This window comes from Panthera pardus, unplaced genomic scaffold (assembly GCF_024362965.1).
Source record: "Panthera pardus isolate Hobbes unplaced genomic scaffold, ASM2436296v1 HiC_scaffold_20, whole genome shotgun sequence".
Classification (NCBI taxonomy): domain Eukaryota; kingdom Metazoa; phylum Chordata; class Mammalia; order Carnivora; family Felidae; genus Panthera; species Panthera pardus.
Window position 1 is genome coordinate 64094107 of NW_026526766.1, and position 17747 is coordinate 64111853.

General features: G+C 34.1%; 1 pseudogene; it reads left to right on the plus strand.

The window, feature by feature from the left end:
- The window catches only part of LOC109269843 (60S acidic ribosomal protein P1-like), a 46618-nt pseudogene extending 43050 nt beyond the window's left edge, over nucleotides 1-3568 (plus strand).
- Nucleotides 3569-17747: the final 14179 nt, after the last annotated feature.

Sequence of the window (17747 nt, forward strand, 5' to 3'; positions counted from 1 at the left end):
TCAGATATAGACTTATGCCATACAGATACCTGGGACTGTTTGTCTCCCAACCTCTACCTACATTCTTCTCTCTAAAGTTGTCTTCTCTTGCAAATTCAGGCCTGGTGCGATGCACAAGGCTAGCTCTCACATGCAACTGTCATTAAATTAAGATCACTAGATTTTCCACACATAGGCACAAAAAGACACAGTTAATTTTGAATCAAACAATAAAATTTTAAGTAAAAATATTACCCAAATATTGCAATTATTCAATATTAACAGATACTCAAATTTTACCTAGGGTCATATATTTTGTCTTACAACTGTAGGTTAAATAGTTTTTATTCCATTCTCTAAGATCAGAACTAAATAGTTGTTCTTGCTGATTCCAACTGGTTATTCTTCCCTAGAGTTTATTTTTAAATTACTTAATGATCTTCATCCATACCTAGAGAACCTCCCAGGCATTTTTGGTTGTTTTTGAACTACAGCCTTGCCAATTTTCTTACTATCCTTCCAAGTAATCAAAATTTTTTCTTTAAACCCACTGAGTTGACTTGAGGCCTGATATATACTGATACAATTCCTTGAAAGGACTTTCTGCCAACCTGCACTACACAGTACCATCTGTTCCTGGATTCTGTGTGACCATATTCTAAGGCCTTTTAAGACACAAAATTATTTCATTGAATCCTCTGATGTTTACTGCCAGCTTGAGCGTCACTTGTTACATGAGGCCATCCTTCGTGGTATGGTGTTCTAATTAATGGTTTATGACGTTGCTATGCACTAAGCAACTGCCCCACAAAATGGGTATGCTTTCTTCTCTCATACCCAGAATTGCAGAGTTTGCTCAATTTTGTGTCCATTTCTTCTTTCAGTCCTAAATTCGTCCTATGTATTGTATCACTTTTAATGTCCCTTTAAATGTGCACATGGTATACAGGATGACTTCTAGGCTCAGGGCTCTTTCTACCATGTTCTAATCCCTCCATGGCCAATACTAAAATCAGAAAGAATTATCTGATTGAAGAACAGAATTCCCATGTAATGTTTCAGCAGTCTATAAGAGAAAGAGAGAGTTATATGGAGAAGAGAGAATCAAAGGAGCATGAAGAAATAAAAGTGGAAGATGAAAATTTATCACTGTATTTCATAGTGTTCTTTGGAGTCAATTCTGTCTTAACCTCACGTGTTTCTAAAGGCCTTCCAATTTTATTATTAGGCACACATTACTGGACTTAGCGTTTTTCACAGGTCCCATAAGCTTCTCATTGCTATATACCAAATACATGGCATCAAAGGGCAAGAGAATAACCTGGAAAAAACATTTTTATATTTCTCAAAGGTGCTTACTAGAAATATTTCTGATCACAATGAAAAGTAACTTTTTTAGAGATATAGGAAATTATTTTCATCTCTGCAAATGTCATTTCTCACTTTCTTACCGAGGAAAAGTAGTATGGTTTTGCTGGTGTTTATCAAGTTTTAGGACTAAGATAATAAATATTGTATGAAAAACATTGCCATGACATATAATTGAAACTATTAAGTACAAACTTATATAAACAAATAATTATGTGGTAATATTTAATTCGCAGGAAATATTTGAATACAAGTTTTCTAAGGAAATCTACCCTAATAAAGACCATGAAGTTATATTTTTGAATTGGGAAATGTAATGGTAATTTCCTTTAAAAGAAACACATATAACCTTTTTTTTGTCTTAACAAAAGTGGTTAATCATAGTTACTCTTCTGTCTTAACCTTTATTTTACCTCTTCTCTTTTACTTGGCCTGAAATGTAGACTTCTATTTTTGCCCTCATATAAATTGTCCTGTTTTATTTTCATATTTTATTAAAACTTATCTAAAATTATTAAGGAATTACGAAGAATACAATTGGTAGAAGATAGAAATATTTGGATTTTTATCTTCAGCTAGACCTTTAACTCCATGTAAGTAACCATCAAAAAACTAAACTGTGGATTTGGCAATTAATCTTCTGCATCAGAAACTTGACTTTCCTTTTAACTTCATTAGCATTCTCTGACCAACCACGTTAAGGGCCTAGAGTCTTCATGGTATTTAACTTTTTCCTTTTATGAAAACAAGAAAAATAAATCTAATGCTAATATTTGTATTTTGGTAGAAATCAATTCATATTTATACATTAAATGTGTCCAATTATTTTTTAAGTCATTTAGCTCAAATTGTGAATTATAAACAAAGATTTACATTATTATAACAAATGGTTAGATATCGATAAACCAGAGGAGATGGAATAAGCATAGATATTAGTATGAGTATGGATAAATAGAGATATGTGTACAGTGGATATAAATTAGCTATATGTGTATTAAGTACACATTAGAAACACATTGTTTATACCTTAGAAATATATATAAACATGGACAATTAAAGGAAAACAGCCAAGAAAAATCTGTTCAGACTATATAGGAAGATTGACATACAGTTGAGACAGGTAAATAAATTACAGAACTGATAGTTCACTCAGATACACCCAGGGAGAGTGGCAAGTATTGAGTCTATCGATAAAATATAAAGTGAATATATTGAAGGAAGTATTACATTAGAATGAGTTATTTACTTAACTGATGATCAGTTTTGAAATCTATAGTTGTAATAAAATAGTGTAATTTTGAAACCAGTATATTTTGCTTGATTTAATGAATATTATCCTCTATTATATACAGTTTATGTTGTGTCTTCCAAACATTACTTCAATATAAGCAATGATCCACTGAAGCTAGCTCGTATCAGCTCACTGGAACCAATTATGCACCTCTCTTCCCCAACTCCATTTTCAGGAAATCTGCTAGGGTAAGAACATTTATGGACACTGGTTTAAAGTCAAGTCTACTTTTTTTTTTTTTAATTTTTGAGAGCCAGTTAACATTTACTACTATGTTACCGAGTGCAACAGTCATCAATTTAATGTCTATACTATCCTAGATGACATACAGTCTTTAAAAGCTTTTCACGTAAAATATTGCTCTTTTATTTTATGTAAAAATTATTTTTCTTTACAGTTTAGCTCTTAAAATAATGCTAATGGCAGCTTTCTTCAGCTGCTGCTAAGGTGCTTGGTCCTTCCAAGGAATATAAGGCCGCATTGGGTTGAGACCCACACTTCATCCCACTGTGATTAGCACTGTGCCTGGCAGTGCCCACTCAGCACTTGCTGGTGTCATGGTCTCCATCTTGGAGCTCAATGCATCTATTCGGCCTTCATCCTCCATGTCAGATGAGGTGACAGTTATGGAGGGTAAGATCAACGTTCTCATTAAAGCAGCGTGGGTAAATGTTGAACCTTTCTGGCCAGGCTTGTTGGCAAAGACCCTAGCCAATGTCAACATCGGAGCCTCATCTGCAATGTAGGCGCTGGTGGACCTGCCCCAGAAGCTGGTGCTGCACCAGCAGGAGATTCCATTCCCTCCACCACTGCTGCCCCAGCTGAGAAGAAGGAAGTGGAAGCAAAGAAAGAAGAATCAGAGGAGTCTGTTGATGACACGTACTTTGATCTTTTTGACTAAACCTCTTCTGGAACCTGTTCAATAAAAAGCTGAACTAAAGAAAATAATGCCAGTACTAATGCAATACTAATAAGCATTTAATATCTTTCCAAGATAATTATGTAAAATGCTGATGTATTTTTCAAGATTTATATCTGTACCACAGAAGAAAGTATGTTCTTATGAAAGCAAATGAACAAAATTTTTGATGATAATTAAAGACAAAGTCAAGTCACACAATAACTCAAAAGTAAAGATTTCACTCAACTGTGAAATCTAAAATCTAAAATAAATGAATAAACAAACAAAAGGCAGAATCATACTTACAAATACAGGGAACAAACTGATGGTTGCCAGAGGGAAGTGAGGCGGAGGGATGGACAAAATGGGTAGAGGGGAGTGGGAGATAGAGGCTCTCAGTCATGGAATGAATAAGTCATGGGAATAAAAGGTACAGCATGGGAAATATAGTCAATGATACTATAATATCATTGTATGGTGACAGACGGTAGCTGCACTTGTTGTGAGTATAGAGTAGTATACAGAGATGTGTTGAATCAGTATGTTGTACACCTGAAGCTAATATAACATCGTGTGTAATCTATACTCAAAAAAAGGGTAAACTTGAGTATAATTGCACATTTCTGGTTCTTTAGATTGCCACTGATAAATCAGATGTAGAATGCAGGTCTATGATTCAATGGAGTGTTGGGAAACTTTAAATCAGGTGAAATTTTTTGAAAACACTAAAAGTGCAGCCATTTAAATTTGAATCATTCATGTTTATAAAATATTGAAGTAAATAACTTATTTATCAGGTACAAGTAGCCAAAAAATTTGTTAACTGTTATCAGTTCATCTCCTTCATAGAAACACAAAATCTTTTGGAAAGAAAATGTGTACATTCTGCAGTTAATTATTTGATCACAACAATATGACCCAAATATCCAGCTGCTGGTTGAATTTCTAATCATAAACTAGCCAAAATGCTCTTCTTCCTTCTATCTGACACATGGTATTATTTAATGTGTTTATTTTTATTTTTATTTTTAAAATATCTGGGCTGTATGTTGGCATCCAGGTGGGTTGTCTAAGTGCTGCCTGAAGAGACACTTGCTAGGTGACCATTCGATCGTTTTAGAAGCAGTCACAAACACAGTCAACAAGGAGAACAAATAAAACATAACAAATCCTTCTTTATTTTATTCTCAGAGAGTTCAAATTGTATGGGAACCATAGATACTTTCCACAACTGAAAAATGTGTATTTCTTACTTACTAACGACATAAAACATATATATTCCTCCTTTGTGTGACTCACCTGAGAGTTTCCAAAGACCTCAAATTCCCTAGTGTCCTTTATAAGTTCTTATACCAAAGAAGTTCCATACTTTTTATATGCCCAATTTTTTAAAGACACTGTTTTTGTTCATCCTAAACTATTTTTATTTCTATTGAGAAAATTTTTTAATCTCTCAGTAAAATTTTCATAGAGTATTATTTTTAGTTTCTCCTTTAACAATTATTAGAGTTTTTGCAAAATAGGCATTGTTACAAGTTTATAAACCTAAGAAGCTATACAGAAGTATTTTCAGCTATTAATTATTAGGTTGTAGAGTACAAAAAACAAAACAAAACTGCCATCCTAAATAAATCAAGGACTATGTTACATTATATCAGAAAACTGGCCTTGCCATATACTAATGTCTTTCTTAATTTTTTTTACTTTATTTATACAATTTGGTTATTAAATTATATTTTATAGATACCTTGTAAGGTTTCATTAAACTAAAAATATATAATATTTTGAATATTATTTGAATACAAATAGAAAATATTTGTAAATCATCATGACTGTTTTCCATCTTCAGACTTCTGTTTCTTTTCTATGTATTTCTCCTTTTCTTTTTCTTTTCTCTCCTTTTCCTACTGTTTTCTTTCTTTTCATCTGTTCTTCTCCCAATAATACCTCCTCTCCCTCCCAATAAAATGATGATCTTCTTTTATCATCTTTCTTCCTTGTTCCTTCTATTTTCCCTTGTCCATTTTTTTTTACTTCCTCTCATGTATTCTATGTGTCCTCCCCTAGTCCTTCCTTTTATTCTCCTTTCTTTGTCCCCTTGTCCTATTTCTATACATCCTGATCCATTACTAGTCCTTTTTGTTTTCCACTTCTTTGGAATTGTCATGGCATAGAAAATGTAAAGACAGAAACAAATTCTTACTGCTTCCAGAACACCTAGACCCACCATACTGCAATTTCAGGCACCATAAGTCTAACTGGGGGCTTTATGCATTATGCACAGGTTCATACTAAACTATACAAAATTTTCTATACTTCCCTAACAAAGTCCAACACTACTTTAGGTCCATAAAGTAAAACTTATGATAATTTTGAACACAAATTCTCCATATTTATTTTCAGTTAGCTTGCCTTCTGCTCTTATATTTGCTGAGTTATTTTCATTTTTATAAACTTACAATATTTGGCCCAATAAAATATTTTACAAAATATAACTAAATTACAACTAAATTAGTTATAAAAGTGCATTAATAAGTATATATGTATACCTACATAAAACGATATGCCTATTAGTGTCACATAAGCAGATCACACAGACACACACACACACACAAACAAAAAACAAATTTTTTCATACACCTAATGAAGGGATGAATTACCAAACTCTAGGTAAGAGGGAAGTGAAAGAATAATCAGAGAACTGGTTTTGTTCTCTCAGAGTTCCTCAGGAAGGCCTTACTTTATTATAAAGACACTTACTTTAATTCTAAATCCATAAAGCATACACTATCTCTCAAAATATATCTTTTGGCAAGTTCAACATATTATTTGTTTGAATTCAGTCTCTATTCTTCCAGCTTACAGATAACGTAGACAAATGAGTTTCACATGTCAAACTCTGTCTCTGCTTGGAAGAGAACTGGGGAAAATCCATTGTCAAGAATCTTTATTTTAAATATACAGAAAATATTTCAGCCTTTAATTGTGTAAATAAGAGAAAAACATGAGGTGTTTGGGTTTTATATAACCAAATTTGTCACCTTTCACATTTATGTGTACTTTTGGAATTAATTAAAATTGGAACTTCTTCTCTACAAAGTTATAGCTTAGATTGTTTTCTAGGTGTTCATGTTGAAAAAAAAACCTTTATTATTTTATTATGCTACTATTATGAAGATAATGAGTTTACAGAGTCAATTTATTTTATTTTATTTTTTTACTAAATTGTCTTGTACTCTGGTTATTTTTAATTTAAGTTTCTAGGAATGCCAAAAAGTATATACATTTCTAAAAGTCTTAGTGCAGTTTTAGGCTTTATATAGCTGATTGATTTCTCTATTTATATCTTACGAATATTCCCAGGCATCCAAGGAGAAATTTTTTCCACTTCCATGAACTAAGCCACTTTCTGCAACAAGGCTACCCCATCTCATTTATCTTATCTCTGTCATTTGCCACTCTTGACCCATATTAACAATGTAAGTTATAAACCAATTCCTGGACTCTTAGAGTCCAAATTATGCCCATGGTCCACAATTCATATATTGGAACTCCAACACTTGGTAACTTCAGAATATGGCTATTTTTATGGATGATCTTTAAAAAGGTAATTCAGTTAAAATAAGGTAATGAGGATGGCAGAAAGAGGCCATCTGCAAGCAGAGAGGTATCACCAGGAACCAATCTGTCCAAACCTTGATCTTAGACTTCCAGCCTCCACAACTGTGATAAAATCAATTTCTACTGTCTAAGCTTCCCAGCCTATGTACTTTGTTATGGTAGCTCTAGCAAACCAATACACTGACCAATCCTGACTCTGAAGTAGAATTTATACAATAGTTTGTTTGTTTTCATGTTCTCTCCCTTCTTTAGCATCACTCTTTGCTCATGATGTGCTTTTCTTATGAATATTATATCTCAAAATTATCAATTACCATACAAAATGTTTTAATGGATACAGTTATTGAGTTGCCTTAAACCTTAGTACAAATGATGAGAATCAAGGGCTCTTCATTGACTCCATTTCCAAGTCATGTTAATACGTACAATTCCCTTGTAATTCATGCTGGTTAAGTTCCACAATAGTCTGCGTGCCAAGCTTCATGCTAGATATCAAGCTCATAAGCAAAAATTACAAAGCCTTAAAAATGAGAAGGTATCTTTGGCAAACAATATAGTATAGACTAATCTATATTTCTAGCTCAAATCAACCTCATACATTTTATTCTGGATGCCTTGCAGGTAAACTAATAAACTTAAAAAAAAAATAAGATCAATTATGTTTCCCTCGACAACCTTTTGAATTTCATTTCTTGTTCATGGTATTATGCTCCTCTCTACCAATGAAATTAAGAATCTTAATTCAGGGGTGCCTGGGTGGATCAGTCAGTTGAGCATGGGACTCTGGTTTTGGTCCAGGTTATGATCTTGGGGTTTGTGAGTTTGAGCCCTGCATCCAGCTCTGCACTGACAGTGCAGAGCCTGCTTGGGGTTCTCTCTCTTTCCTCTCTCTCTGCCCCTTCCCTACTCACATGCTCTTTCTCTCAAACAAACAAACAAACAAACTTAAAAAATCTTAACTTAAAAGATATATGCATTCCTATGTTTATTGCAGTGTTATTTACAATAGTCAAAGACATAGAAACAATTTAGTTCCATCAATAGATGAATGGATAAAGAAACTGTGGTATATATACACAATGGAATACTACATGGCCATAAAAAAGGATGAGATTGTGTCATCTGAGACAAAAGGGACAGACCTAGAGAGTATTACACTAAATGAAACAAGTCAGACTGAGAAAGACAAATGCCATATGGTTCCATTCACAAATGGAATCTAAAAAATGAATAAACAAACAAAAAGCAGAATCAGAACTATAAACACAGAGAACAAACTCATGGTTGCCAGAAGGGGCAAGGGGGATTGAGCAAAAATGGGTGAAGGGGAGAGGGAGGTATAGGCCTCCATTTATGTAATGAGTAAGTTACGGGAATAAAAAACACAGTATTGGGGCACCTGGGCGGCTCAGTGGATTAAGCGTCCAACTCTTGATTTTGGCTCAGGTCATTATCCCAGGGTCATGGTATCTAGCCCTGCATCAGGCCTGCTTAGGACTCTCTCTCTCTCTCTCTCTCTCTCTCTCTGCCCATCTCCCCTGTTCATGCTCTCTCTAAAATAAATGAAAATAATAATAATAATGATAATTTTTAAGCACAGTATAAGGAATATGGTCAGTGATATAATAGCGATGTAATGGGCCAGCTGATAGCCATCCTTGTGGTGAACATAACATAATGTATAAACTTGTCAAATCACTAAGTTGTACACCTGAAACCAATATAATGTTTTGTGTCATCTATACTCAAAAAGAAAAAAAAAAACCCAAAACAAAAACAAAACAAAATAATCTTCAAAACATCTCTGACTTGTCCAATTTCCTCATATTCTCTCTCTCTTCAACATAACACAGGGGACACAAATGAATCAATCCCCAGCCTTCATAAACATATACAATGAAACAGAAGGTAATAACTTTCATGTTAAGAGTTGTAGCTTTTTTTTAAAAAAGTGCATGAATTGTTAAAAAAAAAAAAAAGACTAACATTTGTAAATTCATACTTCTTTTTTTCTGCTGCAACATTTATAAGCCTAAATCCCTTGATTTTATCCCCTCACTCTTATAGTTGATCTTCCTACAACTTTTCTCTTGTCATTGGCAATTCATCATACATACTGATGTCTAATACTTTGTCTGAAACATAGATCTAATCATGTCAACTTCTTAAACTGAGTTTGGTTAATCTCCAGCTAAAGTATAGGGGGCACTACATTGGATTTTGGAAAGTTATATGTGAACAAAGATGTGAATGGGCTTAGAATGTACACTAAGAATGAGACACTGATTAACATTAGTTTATTTTGAAAAGATAATGGTATCATACTTTTTTTTTTTTTTTTCTAAAAGGAGACCTGCTTGCTTTTGAACCTATGGCATATCCTGTTCTAATAGTTTTCCTCTGAAATTGTCATGTATTGTAATACGGGTCCTTAGCCTTGGCTGGCCGTAGAGTAGAATAACTCAGGGAGAAATATTAATGCTTATATCCCTTTCTGAGAGATAGAGATTTAATCGATCTGAATTGCAGTCTGGACATTGAGATTTTTTAAAAGCTCCCAAATGTGATTCCACTGTGCACCCATGGCTGAAAACCATGATATTAAAGGAATGTTATCCTCTTTTTCTATCATGTACATTCTTGCATAACCATCTGAGCATAATCTAGAGCTGTACTGTCCAATACAGGATGTCCAATATCCACTAACCTCATGTGATATTGAGCACATGAAATTTGGCTAGTGTAATGCCAAGATTTAATGTTTTATGTATGTAGTACATACAACCACAAATTGACTATGTATTAAAAAAGAATATTGCCTATTTATTATATACTCCATGATCACACTCACATACTTTGCTTTATTATTGCCATATTATATATTATATATAATAATTATCTTGTTCATGATTTTATAATCTGTCGCTTCCCATTAAAAAAGTAACTTCATGAGGAGCTCAGCCGGTTGAGTGTTCGACTTTGGCTCAGGTCATGATCTCACAGTTCGTGAGTTCCAGCCCCACGTAGGGCTGACAAGCTCAAGCTCAGAGCCTGGAGCCTGCTTCGGATTCTGTGTCTCCCTTTCTCTCTGCCCCTCCCCCACTCACGCTCTGTCTCTGTCTCTCTCAAAAATAAACATTTTTTTTTCAAAACTAAATGATTCATAGATTATTAGTATATATTTGTTGAATGAGTAACAGCTAACAGTTAACTAAAGTTATCCAATTTTGATTATTGATTATGTCAGTATTCGGTATTTTAAAACAACTATTTTTTTTCAGTTATTATGGAAGAGTTAAACTCCGTTTCAAATTCATTTTGAGGGTTGTCATTACAACACAATTCAAGCCTAACACTTGGTATGCTTTTACTTTCCTTTGTGGGGCCTCTCTCACATATTACATATTTGTATATAATGTTGAACACCTAGGCTACTGGAGGAAAATAAAACAGCAACATTGATGGTAATGTAAATGCATATCAAAGCACTTGTTGGATTTAAGATGTATTCTGAAGTTTAAAACAGAATTTCAACAGACTGAATGAGGAGAAAAATGATGCATAAATTGTCTAAGATAACTTCCAAGTTTCTGGAATGGAAAAATGGTTAAATAAAGGTATGTAGGGGGAGAAGTTTGGGGTATTTTATGATGCTAATGAGATAGAGGCATATATATATAATATGTATATTATAATATACATATACATAATATGTATACATATTATATACATATATATAATATGTATAATATACATATATAATATTACATACATAATATACATTATATATTTATATATATTAATATATATTAGCAGTCAGTTCGTGTCAGTTCATAGTGAAGACAACCTAGAATGCACTGATTGGGAAGGGCCATCCTCACTAGGCCAGGAGAGTTCACCCAGATAGCATTCCAATTTACTGTCTTACTTGGCCTTTATGCCTTATGCCTCCCTACCTAGGCTTCAATGATCTCTTAACTCTTTTGAATCAATTATCTCGAATAATGTTTGCTCTGAGCTTAATGTCTCCTGGATAGAATATCATTCCCTGCTAACTAGCAACAGGCATAGCAACCGTGTAAAACACATAACTCTTCAGGAAGTTTGGCAGGTTCTATCAAAATGTAAATACACAGACCCCTTGAGGAAACAGTTTTGTCTAGGAATATATTTTTTCAGTAATCTTTCAAATGGAATCAGAAGTAGATTTTCAATGATATTCTTTGAATAATTTATTCACTCATTCATTCTATTATTGAGCATCTATATCAGGACCTATACTACACACTGGGAATAAAATGATAAACAAAATAGATCCAATATATGCCTTCATAAAGATTACAGATTATTAAGAAAAAATCAACTATTCATACAGATGGTTAGATATAAACTGTGAAAGTATTATGAAAATAAACACAGGATGCTATAAGAACATGGTGGCAGAGTATTTACACTAAAGTATACTGAAGTGATTTAGTATCAATCACTAATTAGTATTAAGAGTATTAGTATTAAGAGTTAGTTATATTTAGCCTAACATTTCAAAAATAATAGGAGCATGGCAAGAGTTAAGACTGAGAGGGGCTCCTAAAAATGGAACCTCACCCATGAGATCAAAGAAATATTCCCTAAGGAAATGACATTTCATCTGAGATACGAAAAGGGAAAAAGAAAGCAGGGAAGAGAATTTTCCAGACAAAGGAAACTACATGTGCAAAGGTATGCTTTCAGAAACTAAAATAAGGTAATTGTGTTGCTACACATCTAAAACTATGAAAGAAACCCATAAATATGACTAACCAAGATGAGTTAATTTTGCTATACCCATAATATGCAATCCTATGAAAAAATACAGATAGATGATCAGTTTGTTAATTAAAAAAAAAACAAGAATGTATCTTAAAACAAGGCTTTTATTTAGGAATAGCATATATGATATTTATGTGTGTGTGTGTGTGTGTGTGTGTGTGTGTGTGTGTGTATGTGTGTAGGGTCAATGATTTTTAGTCCTTCATATATTTAAAAATATTTTTCCTTTATCATTATTGGTAATTTTTTTATCATTATTTTTTAATACATATAACGTCCTATACTCTTGCCTGATCCACAGGAAAATTTTTTTCGGCTTGGCAGTTGTCTGATAAGTAGGGAATAAAAATCAGACCTCAAATATGATTCAAAGGTATATGATTTGGACATGTATTTCAGAATATGGGTGACTGAATTGCATTGCTGATGTTCACAAGATGTTGGCTCATGTCTGGTGTCCTACCTTATTCTGTGTTTTTATTCAAGATGATAAAATAAAAATTGTACTGTACATTATACAGTTCTGCAGCATTATAGTGGAACATTTAAGAAAGCAGATGACAGAGGAGCAGGTCTGAGGGGAAAATAATAAGGTCTGTTACAGAGAAATTGAATTTTATTGTAGGCCACTGTATAATATATATATATATATATATATATATATATATATATATATATATAATTTTCTTTTTAAATATGGGGTTGGGTAAGTCATTGGGGCAAGGAAAATGAGAGGCTGAATTGACAATAGATAATGTTCCATGGAACATAATTTGAGATTCTTATCCAAGTTAATATGTGATACTGAAACCCAAAGAATAAGAGAAACTTTTGAAGAGATGCTTAGTTTCAGAACCTGAAGTGAAGTCTGAATTTTTGCTAAAAATGAGGAAGAGGAGCAAAAATTTGCAACAAATTTGGGATACAAAACGAGGAGTCCATATTCCAAAAATTAAACAAGAGCAAACAATTTGGGAATATACAGGCTATGGAAAAGATATCCATAGTATGAAACTAGGTTATTCTTCGTTTTTTTTAAGTTATATTGCAATAGCTAAGATATGTAAGAAAATAAGTCAAAGAGTGGAAAAGAGTCACCAGCATACAGATGGTACCTAAAGTTACTGGATACGATAGGCAGGGAGAGCTCCACAGAAGAAAAAGTCTAGGATCTACCTTGATTATTAATTTATTATTTAACAATTCAACTATTACAACATCAAATTATTTCCCTATCTATCAGTGATACAGCAGTGAAAAGTATTGTCAAATTATTAACTTTAACGGAATTTAAATTCACGTGGATTCTAGAATATCATATTAGGGACATAAAGAGCCAACAAACGAGTGTGATGAGAGGAGAGAAAACATGGAGAAAAATGTGTTATCATTCTGGGGTGGGAAAGAAATAAAAACAGAAATATGGAGAAGAGAGAGAGACTGACAGGTCTTGTGCTCTACTGCTAACTGTATTTTCTGTAAATATATAGACAGTCATTACCACACAATACAGAGGGTGGTATGTCCCATATAAGAAATATGGGGCGCCTGGGTGGCGCAGTCGGTTAAGCGTCCGACTTCAGCCAGGTCACGATCTTGCGGTCTGTGAGTTCGAGCCCCGCATCAGGCTCTGGGCTGATGGCTCGGAGCCTGAAGCCTGTTTCCGATTCTGTGTCTCCCTCTCTCTCTGCCCCTCCCCCGTTCATGCTCTGTCTCTCTCTGTCCCAAAAATAAATAAAAAACGTTGAAAAAAGAAATAAACAGAGCACCTGGGTGGCTCAGTTGGTTAAGTGTTTGGCTTTTGATCTCAGTGCAGGTATTGATATCAGGGTCATGAATTCAAGCCCTCTGTTGGGCTTTTTGTTGGGCATGAAGTCTACTGATGATAGATAAATAGATAGATAGATAGCCAGACAGGTAAACAGATGAATAGGTTCAGAAGGAGGATAAGCGTAAGTGTGAGAAAAGATGTTTATACTCCAGCTGAAGAGATATAGTTTATGAATATATATATGGCACAAGGCTGAAAGAGCCTAGGTCCTTCCTAACTGGTCTTTGTATTTTCTCAGACCCTGGCACATGCAGAGTTCTGCCACCCTAAAATGATACAAAAATAGCTCTATGACTTGACATTTTGATTGTAAGAGTTTCCAAAATCAGATGAAGAGGTGTACTGCATAGTTTATTGTACCCATAACCATCCCTCAAAAGAAGTGTTTTTATTCTAAGGCAGTTACCAACAAGCAAACCCAGAGCAAATGTGAATTTTTAGCATGACTCTTAAAGTACTGCAACACGTAGAATGTGTACCGTTCAAGCCACAGAGAAGATACTAGACAGACCATTGCTGCTGAACTGTCAATCTCAATGAACTTGCCCTTTCAAAACAATAAGAAGCATCTGAAGAACTGTGCAGCACCACAGTGAATCTGAAAACCTTTCTGATTAGTTTGTTCTTCATTTAAAAAAGAAATATCCAGTTTGTATTAAAAGGAGTTAGCATTATTCCATAGCTAGTTTGACCCTGTAAGCAAAACATGATAGTTTCTTTTCTCAGCAAACATGCATCTCAATGAGCCATTACTTCAGCAGTGATACCGTCTTTCATGTATTTATATCTGTTTCTGCATATGACACTTTGAATGTGTATTGCTAAGATTTATTTGATAGGGTATTGTCCCATTTTCATTGCCCCATTTAAATTTTTTTTCTTTTCTTTCCTACAGATGATATAAATCAAAATCTTAGTGCCATAAAACCTAATTGGACATCTTGCAATTCTGCACTATTATAAAAGAATGCTATATATGAACAATGCTTTATGTATTTGAGTGGTTTATTTGCCTCTTCTGTAAGATAATACAAATGACAATCAGCTTAAGAACCCACACATGGCAGATTTTCATGGTACTATTATATCAGTTTAGGTGCTGTATATGAAACCTGATGAGCCTAGTAATAACTTCAGAAAGTGAGGTTATCAAAGGAGTGCCTATTTCAGCAGGAACTAGAATCATCCACAACCGGCAATCTCTATAGACTGCCAAATTACCCAAAATTCTATTCTGCAAAGCAGTAATCTTTAATGTTCCAATAAAAAGTAACTCTTTTTGGGATAGCTATTGTGCTTGTAATTGCACACTCAGAAACTAATTTGCATAATACTACGAAGGACCACAGGAAATGTACTGATAAAAAAGATAATTTAAGATGACTGGAAAGCCATTTGTGCCCATGCTATCCTGTCTTCATTTATTCTTTCCTCAATTATCAAGTACTTACCCTGTGCCTGGCACATACGAGTAACTGGGAATAAGATTTAAACATTCCATGCCCAAAGGAGCCCATGTTTTCATGCTAAAAACAGCAACAGGCATTAAGATCAGTGTTTGATATTTCTTACTACAGAGGTATATATCATGGCTATTTGGGGGGGTTGGGTTTGGGGGCTTAGGAGTGATGAGTCAAAGAAGCTACTGAGATGAGAAGGCATTTGATAAAGACGGGGAACTGGAGAGAGAGGCCATTCTATGTAGAGAGAGTGTCCTGTGAAAATGCCTAGAAAATGAAGGAACTGCGTGCATTTTGTACACTGAATATAGTTCAGGTTAACTGAGTATGGAGAAAGAATGAGGAAAAAAAAAAAAAAAGGAGAGTACAGATTGTAAAGTTAAACAGAGGGCCAACTAATAATAAATTTGTGTGTCATGCTAAAGACTTTTGATTTAATGTTGAAGGCAATTAGAATCCACTGGAAAAAAGATGTTAGAACATGTTCTAATCAGGTTTGCATTTTGAAGAGATAACTATGGAATACATTTTACTGAGAAGAAAGTACTAGGATCTGCTAGGTGGCCCTTACAGTAATCAAAATGCATGATGATATGGGACAAAATTAAGTTCAAGGAGTGGGATGGAGGGGAGGGAATGAATTGTGAAGTATTGAGAAAGCCGAATTGACACATGCTGGTGGAAGATGAAAAGGAAGGGTTAGGAGCCAAATGTTAATTTCTTCATAAAAAAGTGATGTGTTTTTAGTCAGAATTCGGATTCTATTTGAAATGTTACGGTACTCCAGTTTAACTTTATACAGTATTAATCCAATGGCCTTTTTTGATATATTTAAACGGTCTAAATATATTTTTACCATTCATTTTTAGTACAGCATACATATGATACTATGTACTTCATAAGAGTCTACTTTTTGTAAATTTTGGGTCTGATTTTACCCATAATGTTCCTATAAGGATAAAATAAGTGAATATCTGTAAATTCATTAGTTCAGTGCCAGGCACATACTGATTTTTAAAGAAACAAATACAAATCAGAAAACAACAATACATGTTCCACATGCATTTTATATGAGCACATGTCTAAAATAGCTAAATCAAAATTTATAAATGAGTTTTAAATTGAATCCTTCCATTTAACTATCCTAAAATTTAATTACCTTGAAAGTTTCCTGATACTTTTCTTGTTGGGGCTGGTTTAACATCTAATATCTGTTTAAATAACATTTAACATTTGTTAAATAAAACCACTGAATTATAGGGGCGCCTGGGTGGCGCAGTCGGTTAAGCGTCCGACTTCAGCCAGGTCACGATCTCGCGGTCCGTGAGTTCGAGCCCCGCGTCAGGCTCTGGGCTGATGGCTCGGAGCCTGGAGCCTGTTTCCGATTCTGTGTTTCCCTCTCTCTCTGCCCCTCCCCCGTTCATGCTCTGTCTCTCTCTGTCCCAAAATAAATAAAAAACGTTGAAAAAAAAAAAATTAAAGAATTTCTAAAAAAAAAAAAAAAAAAAAAAACCACTGAATTATTGATTCATTATTTTCTGATATTCTGAATATTTTGGAACATTTTTTTGTGTTTCCAAACATGACATTTTCTTTCATTTTTTTCACTGATTTATTCATTTAGTAAGTACTAATAAAGTTTTACTTTGTGCCTGGCACATTGTAGATGAGGAATCAGAAGTGAATAAAATAGAGAATATCCTTTCCTTAATGAAATGGAATTTGTATTTTATATCATTTGTGTATCTGTGATACATATATATCACAAAATTTCTGCAATATTCACACCTGTTCCATATCGATTCAAATGTATGTGCAAAACAATTTAACTCAGGAGATACTTATTAAGAACTTAATCCTTTTCAAGGACTGTGCTAATGCTCATTTCTTAAGAAAATTTTTAAAAATGTTAGTTTTGAGAAAGCAAGAATGAGAGAGCAAGGGTGGGGGATGGGTTCAGAGAAAGGGAGAGAAAGAATTCCAAGGAGAGAACAGAGTTCCAGGCAGAGCTCAATCTCTCACAGCATCCATGAGATTATGACCTGAGCCAAAATCAAGAGTCACAAGCTCAACCAACTGAGCCACCCTGTGCCCCAAGCTCATTTTTATGCAAATCTGTGTGCTATGCAGAAAGCTAGGTATGCATATAAAATAAAACCATGAAATATCTGTCATTTAAAAGCTCAGCAGGAGCATCTGGGTGGCTTAGTCCTTTAGGCATCCACCTTCCGCTCAGGTCATGATTGTGCTGTTCAAGAGTTCGAGCCCCACATTGGGCTCTGTGCTGACAGCTGAGAACCTGGAGCCTGCTTCAGATTCTGTGTCTCCTCCTCTCTCTGCCCCTCCCATGCTCATGCTCTGTCTTTCTCTGTCTCTCAATAATGAATAAACGTTAAAACATTTTAATAAAAATTTTAAAAAGCTCAGCAAAACTTATCACAAAAAGCATAAGAACAGAAACTCAGAGATACCCTTCTGATAAGACAT